Below are 12,238 nucleotides of genomic sequence, written 5' to 3' on the forward strand. Positions count from 1 at the left end.
AGAGATTTCGGGAATTTCAGTTTTTCACTGAGGAAAGAGCTTTTTTCTCTCTTAACCTCCACCCTCCACACTAGGAGTTCATACTCTGTATGTGCTTTTACTCTTGACTTCAATATATTTTACCGTGGCTAGCTTTTAGTTACAGTTTAATAACTTCAGCTTTATTTTGCCTCCGGCCATATTATAATGAATAAAAAGCTTTTCCTGTGATTTAGCTGAATTTATACAGCTGCCCTTGAAGCAGCTGCATAACTTTTCCTACTGACTAGGAAGGATGGCAGTTTACTCAGCATACACTGATCAGCTGAATTCTACTTCCAAACTCAATTTTGCCAAAAAAGCATGTGGAAACAAATCCAGATCCATGAGCATGCTTCCAGATATTTTGTGTGATGTTGTTATTTCTTAAATTAAAGTTTTCATTCCCCCCCCCCCCCCCCCAAGTCATTTAGGCTGAATAAGGACCGTATTTTTTTTATGGTTCTGTGTGGCACCTTGTGCAATGAAATCTTTAATCTGATGAGGGCCTCTGGCACAGCAACAATAGCTAATTCCCAGTTTCCAGTCTTATAAAGGAAATGGTAAGTAGATTTGGGAAGAAGCTTACATCAACCATCGGGTATCTTATAATTGCATACTGCTAGGTTCTTCCTGTGAAGACAGCTTAGAAATAGGTCAGATCCAGCAACCGCTCTATCAGGATCTATAGAGAGACGTGTCACAAGTACATTTGCAGATCTGATCAGAACAATGTGGCAAGCTCAGAATAAGCATGGCATCAAGCCTTTGACTTTGTTTATTTCACGTCTTAAAAACTGGCATCTAAAAATGAACTATAGCCGGGAGCCTCTGTGGATTCCAGCCCAGCAGGCGGCTAGGATAATGAATATGTGCTGTGTGGGAACCTGCCTACAAATTGAAGGACGGCAGATAGGATGGAAGAGGCAAGAGGTCAGTGGTATGAAGCTTAGGAAGCACGTGGTTTGAATGCAACTGTGAAACCTAAGACACCTCGTCAATTTGTGGGACTTCTTTAATAAGTGCCCAGCTTCATCTTAAAGCAGGGAATCCTCTCCAGAATTCAAGACACATGAAAGACATTAACTCATAATTCCTAGTAGTCTCCTGAGTACCTGTTAATAATTATGGCTGGCCTTTTTGGCCTTAGAAGCCTTGAATTACCTGGTGTTAAACCTTTTAGAGTAAACTGAAAGCCAGTATAGGACGCTGAATGTGAAAAGGTATATTTATTAATACTTCTGTGTATTGACAAATATGAATGAAGTATTTGGTTCTTACTTGCTTAGGATTAGCAAACATCAAACTGAAATGAAGAACAACCATTTACATGTACTTAAAATAACAGATTTAAAAGAAATCTTGTAAAGAAAAGAAAAAAGAGCAGCAATAAACTCTAGTCTGAGATCATACTATTAAACAGAAATATTATTAAAAGAACAATTTTTAGAAAAATGAGAATGATCAGTTTGCCCAGCTGTTCTAGTAGCAAGGAAAATGTTAATTAAAAAACAAAAGTAGTCCATATGTAGTATTCATCTCAGTATTAAATAGGTAAGTAAAGAAAGAGCAAGATAGATTAGATCCTGGTGTGGAGCGTATGCTCTAAGTTTAAAAAGATACATATGCAATAAAGGTGCAGCACCCGTCCAAATGTAGAGAGAGTGTGGCGCGTTGAGTCATGTAGTGAACCTTTTATTCATTACAGCTCTGAAGAATTTGGGGTCGGTTCTCCATTCCAATATAAAGGAGGCTTAAATGTAGTGTTTGTGTAACATATGTTCAGTTAAAAGCCCTCCTCCCAGCTTTCCACTGCCAGAATGAGGTAAAGAACTGGGAGATTTTAGAACTAATAAGCCAAGCAGTAAAATGGTGCACATTTGTATCTAGCCTGATGAAGTATGGGAATGCACCCAGAGAAGGCTTGGCTTCTTCAGCACAGATGCTGATGGGTAGACGCAATAGGACTTTATTCAATGAATTACCGTGTCTCAAACCTTGGCAAATACCGTCCATGAAAAATTCAATGAGGAAAAAAAGGCAAGAAAAACCTGACTGCAGTTGTTGTACAAAACCACTGTACAGAATGACAACTGGGCAACACGTCCACCTGCAAACTGACAACAGCTGAACGTTAGGAAATTGGGAAGGAAGAACTGAAGAAATCTTTGAGACCTGTGTTGAAATACCTAAACATCCTTGACCTCCACTGGTGTGGGAGAAAAAAATTGAAAATCTACTATCTCTGGGCAGAGAGAAAGCTGTGTAATTACAGAATAATATCATACTGCACTTAACAGAAAAGCTCAGTAAGACAGTTACCACCAAATACTCCAGCTCTTAGTTGTCTGGGAGCCTCTGTAGGTCAGAGAAATGAGACAGACCCTTCACAGTCCGTCCTGTACAACAACTCAGGCCTTTCCGCAGCAGTGTGATGCGATCAGAAAGTTAATCTTTCAGATACAAAGATCTCAAACCTGTTCAGAACACCCCTATATGCTTCCTTACTGAAAAGACTTTGATAATAATTAATATCCTTTAAACATTCTGAATGTTGTCTTTCTACATACTCGGTTAGAAAAATTGCAAGTAATAAGGCAGGAAAAAAAGAAAATTCCTACATTTTTAATGTGCTAGAAAATATAGCCTTTCCTGTTAAATTTAATTCTTACTATGAATGTCCCCACTGTGTTTGTGATATTTTTAAAAACCTGGATAGAATCACACTGAAGTGACTGTTTGTGAAGTTAATAGAAAATTCTGGGCCTTCAACCCTGATAAATGTAACTCTTGAGTGCTATGAAAAATTTCATTTTCAATGAAGCCTTGAGTTTTTATGGGAAATTTTTCCAGCTGAAAAATTTTACTGGCTCTACTCTTCATTCCCCATTGTGGACCAGATTTGGAAATACCTGTGAAAAACAATATATTTGGTTTCAAGGAAATCACTGGGAATGCATGGATAAAAGCATTATAATTGAGGACATCCAGATCTGTTCTTACAAAAATGCTTTATATTTATATGGTCCGTTACCTACATGTGCTGAAGAGCATTGCAAACATAGAAAATAAAACTCCAAGAGGGTGAGTTAGCCAAGAAAGCCAGCTGCTTATGACTTTGAGTCATATCCCGAACGCTTGGAATACATCTGTATGGCCCATCAAGATGTGCCGTATTTGCAGTGTGACAGGTTTGGTCCTAGAACTACTGAGACATAACGGTGGAGGCATATAAAACCAGGGCAGTCATGGAAAAAGGAAATGTCGGTATCTGTGTCTTTGTGCACAAGATTGTTTGTGTTCAGAATTAGCAAGATGGGTTACAGATGTACTTCAGAAAAACAAGGCAATTCACTTGGTCTTTTGCAGAGCATTCTCTTCAAAATTCTTTACAATGCTTTAAAAAGATGGGGGGGGGGCGAGAAGGAAATATTTATATATTTCCAAGAATCGCTGTAATCCTCAAGGCCATGTGAGTAGTTTGTTCATTTGGAGTAACTTTGATTTAATCATTAAGGTATCTTAGGGCCAATGAGAAGTTAGGCTGGGTGGGAAGAATACAGGACAGGAACTTGAGAGATTTGAGTTCAGTTCCAACTTTGGGACAGACTTCCCACGTGACCATGGGCCTCTTACTTGAACTCCGAGAATCGCTGTAATCCTCAAGGCCATGCGAGTAGTTTGTTCATTTGGAGTAACTTTGATTTAATCATTAAGGTATCTTAGGGCCAATGAGAAGTTAGGCTGGGTGGGAAGAATACAGGACAGGAACTTGAGAGATTTGAGTTCAGTTCCAACTTTGGGACAGACTTCCCACGTGACCATGGGCCTCTTACTTGAACCTATGTTTACCTACATAATGGAAACACAGCGTGTTTTACCCACACCCTGGCCTGCATCTCAACCCCAGACAGTTTCTCCGTGTCTTTTGTTAATTGGGGAAAAGGATACTTCATTTCATTGCGGTCATGCCAGGTGTAACTCATTACTAAATTTTACAATTTTATTGAAATACTGAAGATGAGAGCTTTCGAAGTGCCTAACAACGATTAACAGCACTTATTGATTATTAGAATCTTGTCTTTATGAAGTAGATAATTTTGAAAGAAAGATGGTGCTGAGCCACTCTTGCATGCAGGCTATCTCTTCTCATTGCAAGAGCTATAGGCATTTTGCTTATTTCTGCAGCAGGAATAACACATACTTGTTCTAAAACAGAAATAACACCTCCTTCCTGTTCCTGCAGTTTTGCTAGGTGGTGGATTGCGATCCCAACTTTTGAGTCTGGCTTAGTATAATAAGTATTTTCTTCATGCAGCTCTCATTGTGTGCTATATTAAAATATGAGTAATGAAAGCCCTCGCTAAGGGCATGACCACATCCTCATGCTGTTAGAGCAGGAAGTTCCCACTGAGATGGTGTTACCTTCACAGTTCAGTGCAAATACCCTGCATATGGCTTTCAGAAGAAGAAAATTCATGTTAACGTAGTGCTTTGGATCTGTGTCTTATCATGGCTATTTACTGTGTTAGAAATATCACACTGATCTAAAGATATACTACTTCAGGCTCTGTAGACATTATTTCAAGCTAGCTCAAACAATTCCATGTGATGTGGTGTTGCACAGCGCAGGCTTAGATACCTGATCCTTTGTGTGGACCTGAAGTAAATTAGATTTTGACTCTACGTTAAGTCCCTTTTAGTAGTGTGTAAAGAGATTGTAGGACTGTAGTCTTACATTACTATAATGCCCTCTCTGGATATGCTAGGTCCATGTTCATCCCATCCAACTTCAGGCACCTAACTGTTGTGCCAAAGTTAGGAACCTAATTAGCTTGGTGAAGTTGTCTTATGTGAGTAGATGTATCCTGTGGAACTGACTGTTGTGTTCTCTTGACCACAGAGACAACGACCCTTCTAATTCCAAGGCACTAGTTAGTCATTGATCCAGGCCTCTTCTTCCAGAATATGATTGGTTTAGTTTAAGCTATTTCCCCAGTGGCAAAAAATAATCTGAAAAAGAGGGGTAGTATAAATGTTTACATACGTGCAGCTATAGCAGTGTATCTGCAGTGTAACTAGTTTCACATCCTACCTTCATGCAACTTTTTTGCGCACACAAGTCCCATTATAATTGATTCAGTCTTTAACAGTGTTTGTTTGATTAAATCTGGCACAAAAGTTGCCAATTCTGAGTTTGCTACGTCTTGCAATATGGATCTATTTGGGGCCGCCTCTTTAAATATCAGTTCTTCAGCTTTAGTGGAGTTCCTAGTTGAAGTCACCATCAGATTTCAGTTCTGTGGAAAAAGCACTTGTTATAAATCTCAAATAGTCGGTAATTGATCGCAGCCTGGAACTGTAAAACTCTATCTAAGTGCCTGAAATAGCATACGTTTGTGGTATGGTATGTGGTTTCAGTCCAGGTCAAGAAAAAGGGGGGCCTTGGAGAATATGAAAGTCTTAAGAAGCTTTCCACTAATAGAATGGGTTAAGGGATAACATAGTCAAAGCATCCCATCGTTAATGCTATGTGGTGAAATAAACTGCTTTTGACCCTCAGTGTCTCAGATGTTAGTCGCAGAAGGCAGACGCTCCTTTTGTTCAGATCCCTGAGAAAACTGTTTGATTCTCTCTCCTTTTATATATATATATATATATATTCCCCCCCCACCAGGTACCATGACGGTGTTCTTACTGAGGTCACCTGGGAGTGACAGGCGTGATCAGCTATGATCTAGCAATGCCAATCTGACTGAGTTTCCTCAAAGGATCATTTCTAAGCATCAAAAATTAAACCAGCTTCCGTTCTCCCCACTGCAGCCTCCATCCTCATAAGAGAGTCAAGGAGTTGCAGACCTCTCACGGATGCCTGCAGTAGCTGTTGTAGTATAAGCAGTGTGGTAAAAAACTGAGGTTGCTTGGACATTTGAGAAACTAAATCTTGACCTGGGAACTTAAATTTAGGTTTCTAACTTTTTAAAAAAAACAACAAACAGTTCGGGCTCTGCTTTCTGTTTTTAATAAGCTTTCAATGGGATCATCCTGTGGCTTTTCGTTTATTCTAAACATAATTTATTTTGATGTTAACATCTCCATCTTTTTGCTCCGTACAAGAGTTTGGGACCGCTGACACTCGATGCTTTCACAATTTTATGAGGCTAAAACCTTTTTCATTTCAAGAATTTACCACTATGGAAACAATTATTTTTTGGAAGAAAGGAAAAAATAAGATCTCTCTATCGTGATGCTGGTTTTTGGAAGAAAGAAAAAAATAAGATCTCTCTATCGTGATGCTGAACTTGGGCACCCTAACTACCTCTCCTTCAGGGATATCTGAATCACCTAATGGTCTTTTGACTTTACGCACCACAGTAACTGTGACAAGTAACTTAGGCACCCAGAGTTGGCGTTTTAAAGTGGTGTAGTGCAGAATATCTCTGACATGGTTTCCTAATGCTTTGGCAAGCACCCTGAAAGCTGGATCATTCTTCCTATTAGGCCAGGCTGTGACCCTCGTCACAGCACTAAGTGCGTGCATAGCACCAACACAGTAATCACATCCAGAATCGCTGTGTGTCTGAGGCTCGCCTGTGAATTATAGGCTTCCTTTTTACCGTGGTGGGTTAGTAAATGATTGCCTCTGGTGCGCCTTGTATGTTACTAACTGCTCCCAGACCACGCTGCTCAGAAACTTGGGGGTGGAGGAGAGAAGAAAGCAATCTTTTCCCATCTGAAGCTCTCCAGCTGAAAAGAACAAATCAATGAGCAACTCTGCCTGCTTTTTTTTGCCCTATATTCAAGAGCTGGGCAACCCGAGTAAGCATGTAGGAAGGAACTAAAACTTCATCCAATGGAGAAAAAACCCAAAATAAACCAATGACTATTAATGCTTCTATATATTGCTACTTTAATGTGCCCAGTTCTCAGTCAGGAATGAAGGTTAACTCCTTCATGCCCAGAAAGATTGCACTCTACCTATTGGTCAAGATGCAGTGGATGAAAGAAGGTAGATGATGGTGGAAATAAGCAAGATAGTAATTCACACTAAAGGGTATGTTCAGAAATGGCTATTCATGTGGTCATATCAGTCACAGACGGCCACAAGTTCAACCAACGAGAAAGCTTCAGAATTTGCACAGTAGAGGGACTTAACAAACTTTCATGTGCTGAGAGCGAGTGCGAAGTGATTCTTTTTAATAACTGCTCATGAACAACCACAGTTTTTAATGTTTTGCTTTTTATAGGTCTGTAATCTTTTTTTCTAATAACTGCTCATGAACAACCACAGAGTTTTTAATATTTTGCTTTTTATAGGTCTGTAATCTTTTTACCTAGTATATATTTTGTAATAACACAACAATTTAAGAAGATTAATCGAGATCCTAATATTAAAACTTTACTGACTTTGTAATGAATTAGCCTTTGTGTACCCAACTAGATTCTAAAAGGTGTTACAGAAGTAAAACAGTAGCAGGATGCCTCAAATCCTTTTAAATCAAATACCCCACTCTTTGCTTGAGGCAAGTCTCTGTTCTTTGGGGGAGAGACCTTCAGATGGAGCATTCCAGATATTCATGGCAGGTTTTATGTAGCTTGTTTAAGGTTTTAAAATAAGAAATTGACTTTTAAATATCGATGGTTCTTAATACCTTTGAAAATTTAACTGGGGTGAAAAAAAAAAACAAACCCAACATTCTGAAATATGGATTAGCAATCAGCTAAACTGTTGTTTCAGTTAAACAACTCAATTCCCTTTTTCCTTGTACTTTCTTTGCAGTACTGTGGCATACTTTCAGGGGAACATGCATTTAAGCACTGGCTGCAGTGGCCTACAGAGCATGTGCATAAACTTCTGCCTTGCTTAAAAGATACGCATATATCTTCACTGATAGAGTATTAGAGCTGCTTAGCACGGCTCAAACAGCGTATATGGCTAGATGAACTAATGGGGCCTAAGAGATGTGTTTTAGTGTGGCTATATTTAGAGCTATCCTGTCTGAAAGGGCTTCTAGTAAATTCCCCCCTCCATTGCAGAAACATGACCCTTCATTAGCACAGCAGATGATGGTCAGACTTTGAAAGTTACCAGTAAAACTGAATAAATTCAAGTTTCAAGAAGTCACCGTTGCTTTCCTCTGTTTTTTCCCAGCTGCTGAGGAATAAAAATATGCTCAGCTGAAGAACTGACAAGCAATAAAGGACTTGCAGCTGGTGGTGGCCCTGTTATCCACCTCAGTGTAGCAGTCTGCCATGCAGATGAAGAGGAGGGTGGTCTAATCGTAAGAGAGTTAGAGTAAAGGGAAGCAGAGCAACATGTATGACTGACTCCAGCCTTTAGCTTGTTAGGGAGGAGGAGATGATGTTGTTATTGTTAATGCCAATTAGGGACAAACCTCTTTCTCGGCAGTAAACAGTGGAGGATGCCTACAGAGAAATCCAGCTGCTGGAATGCCACCAAGTATCTGGTGGAGCACCTGCATTCCAGATGTGTATCTCTGTACCACTCCATCTGCTGAGCTCTCCCTTGCTAGTAGTGGCTTAGGAAAGGGTACAGAAAATTATGGTTTCCTTACTGATGATTACAGCATTAGACTGTCTCAGCCTTCTTTGACCTACAGGCAAAGTCTAAAACAGTCTTGAATTCCTCTGGATTCAGTTTACTAACAATATTCCTCCGGCAAGGAAAGGAAGGTCAGGGTTTCTCTTAGGCCATGGTAAATCAGGAGTAAGTCCAGAAAGCAGTGGGGTAAAATCAGTCAGGCCTTCCTTGAAGACCAACATCATTCTGCTGTAGCAATGTTCTGCTCTCAAGAGTTGAGATCCTTTAAACGGAAAATTGCCTGATTTTCCTGTAAGCCTTTCCCAGTTCAGTTAAAGGTAGGGCAGGTGAAAGACAGAACGAGGGAAATCCTCAACATGGCAGCTGAGGATGAATAAAAGCAGATTATGGAGACTAAAACCACAACCTTTCTGCTTCAGAGGCCTCAGGTCTCCTTCGCTGTGTCTACACCTCTAAATAAAAGAGGTGCAGAGAGCGGTCCCTATGCCCAAAGCCAAGTGGCACAGACTGGTTCATGCTAGCTCCTTATTAGAGCAGAGTTGTGTTCCTGCTTCATGGCATTTTGAACCTGAATTCATCTGACCCCTGTGGGGTGCCCAAGGGGTCCTACAGAATTACCATTTGAGTGTTTGGGGGGTTTTTTTCACAGTATCAAGTGCCTGAAACATAGTGATGCTGTGTTCCCACTCTCAAGCACGTTGCTTTTACAGCATGAAACTGGTGATACGTGCACAGGAGCATGGCGTAAGGGCACGTGGGAGTGTCTGAGGGTGTAAAGCCTGCTGGGATAGTGTTGCAGAACTGTTGAGGTGGCCAAACCACGCCTTGAATCTGCTGCTATTGGGAGCAGTCCCTGAAGAGCAACATTGCTAACCTGTGCCTGGACATGGTACTGGAGGGAGCTACTTGGAGCAGTCTGGGTACGATCAGGGAGTGAACTGGCAATTATGTACGGATGCTCATGGTTCCAGTGTTTGAGCTCACTTCTAGGACCCCTTTTATTCATCTGAGTAAATGCATGCCTAAAGATAGTACAGAAGAGGGTTTTCAGTCTACAGCTGCATCCTCGACCTGGAATCCGTGCAGTGCTGCAGCACGCTCTCCCCAGGGAGCCCTTTTCATCCACACATGGACATGGGTCCTCAAATGAGAGCCTTCTCATTCCCTCCCAGTGGCTGAATGGGGTCCAGGTATAGCAGGCTTTATGATGTTCTTTTCACAATTCTGCCTTAGTTATCAAGCGTAAGAGCAGGATATACAAGCCTTATTCACATGGGAGCTAATTTTAGTCTCATCTCTGTGCTTTCTTTTTATCTCTTTTATTTCCATGTAGTTGTTCTGGCTGTAGCATTGCTATTTTTGTGAGACACTGGGTGATGTCATCAAAGGAAATCCCATCATGGTTACTATTAATCTTGGATACCAAACACTCACTTTGTCCTTTTACTTTTCCGTTGACATATTGAGAGACCAGTCACTGTGTGACTGCTTACAAAAGGGACAGTGCTTTTGATGGAACAGGGATTGATTTAGTATGAACTGAGTAGGAAACTACGGCTTTGGTGAAGTCTGAAGGAAATTTGTCATGATTCATCCACAGTTGTTAATATGACAAGGCCCAGATCCATACAAAAGAACACCTGGCCTGCTATTGAGCATATCTCTGGAGGAGAGCATTTGCCCACATGTTTATTGCTCTAGCAACAAGCCTGAACATGGATCACTATTTTTTAAAACAGCACAAGAAATAACAGATTCTGCTATGGGAACTTTTCTGTCATAAAGGAAATTATATTTGCTTTACAAACATTGAGTTCTCCCACTTTTTAAGGACTGGCTGCCACTCTCTGAATCATTAAAAAAGAGAGGCCCATTTCTTGACTCTTGAGAATCTAAAGATGTGCCAAAACATACACAGATTTCATATTTTCCAGTAGCTACAAATCAGACCCTTTCTCTCAAGAAGATCCCATTTTAGAACAGTCTCCTAGGTCACTTTACAAGCTCAAAGTGAACCAACTTTAGAAAGTAAAATAATTTGCCTTATAGGGTGAATTTCACCCCTCCGCTTAAAGCTTTTGCATCATCTGTCCTTCAAGGATAGGTTTCAGATGATGACTTGCACTCTCGCCTCTGCACAGCACTGCTCTCTTTCAAAATGCATATGTATATGAACACAAATAAGCGTTAATGTGGTGATGCTTCTAGCTTTGATTTTAGTCACTCTGCCCCCCACTCCCCCAACCTTGAAAAACTTATGTATATATGTATATATATATGCATACCTGCATATACGTGTACATGAAGAAAGGCTGAAAGAAGCTTGGATGCCCTATGAAACACCTGTATTGCAAGATGTTTCATAATCTATTCATATATTCTAATATTTCTGCTGCCGGGGTTCCTATTTTGTAGACAGGCCAGCTTTGTTGATTTTCTCTGTTTCTGTTCTGATTCCTGGTTTGGCATTTCTCCCCCTGGTAATGCTCGGTCAGTACAATACAGATTTTTTTAAGGCTGGACAACAAGGAGGATAAAAATGGAGAGAGAGAGATGCTTTGTTTCCCAGAGGTTACTCGTTTCTGCCTGAACTGAATAAATGGCTGCATATAAATGTGTTTCTTCTTCTTTCAAAAAACGGTTTGCTTTTTTCTACTGACCCTGGGTGAGTCTGGAGTTACCTGAAACTGTTTGTAGCTGTTCAGAAATTGCCAGCTTTCCCACCTGAATTCCTCCCCTGTCAGCTGGAGGGGGGCTTTCAGGTGGGTGTTTGTTTCATTGCGTTTCAAAGAGATCCGTTCCTGTGCTGAAAGACAAGCCCAAGACAATGTTTTACAGAGCAGAAGATATTGTGAGGGACCAATTATCACATAAGTGGTTCTCACGGCTTGGGCTGGTACTGTGTGCCAGGTTGCACATTAACTTCTTTCACTGCTTTTTACCCAGTTTACTCAACATTCTCAAGTGGTGGCTTTGTCAATTGTTTCTCCTGCTGATATTTTGACAGATGATAGCCCCTTGATGCCAGCTTAACCCAGCTAATAAGAAGTAGGCCAACATGAAACTTTAGACCGAGTGACTGCTCTCGTGGTATGGAGGAGCAGTAGGGTTGGTTCTGTTTTAGAATAGTTATTAATTTTCATCTGACAAATAGATCTCCCAGTCCCGCTCTTGCAATATTCTCTGTATGTAATCCATTAAAAAAAAAATTAATACAAAGACTTTATTATAATTTTTTTTCTCTGCAACACCATGCTTAAGTATCCTCTAATGAACGTCAGGGTACATTTAGGGAGTATATCTGAATCACAGGAACACAAATGTATTTAATGATTTACAGTGTTTCATTGATTCCAAAGGAATGTATAATGACCAGGCAATTTTCACTGTAGTTTTCCTATATAAATCTTACCAAAATGCTGACATTGTGTTATTAACGCTAGGGGCTGGTATTGCTGCAAAGTGAAGAGATTTATGTGGAGGATAAAGCAGGGATCCTGTGTAACCATGTAGGGAGAGCACCATGCAAAGTGGAGCTTGCTAATTCATGTAGGTGTTTGTTAGTTTATGAGCTCTCTGTATTATGTATATCACAATGACTTATGAATTGGTTTTGATTCTTCTGATTGAGATGCTATAGTTAGGGATGACAAAAAT

Source organism: Aptenodytes forsteri, unplaced genomic scaffold (genome assembly GCF_000699145.1).
Source record: "Aptenodytes forsteri isolate BGI_AS27 unplaced genomic scaffold, ASM69914v1 Scaffold5, whole genome shotgun sequence".
In the NCBI taxonomy this organism is placed as follows: domain Eukaryota; kingdom Metazoa; phylum Chordata; class Aves; order Sphenisciformes; family Spheniscidae; genus Aptenodytes; species Aptenodytes forsteri.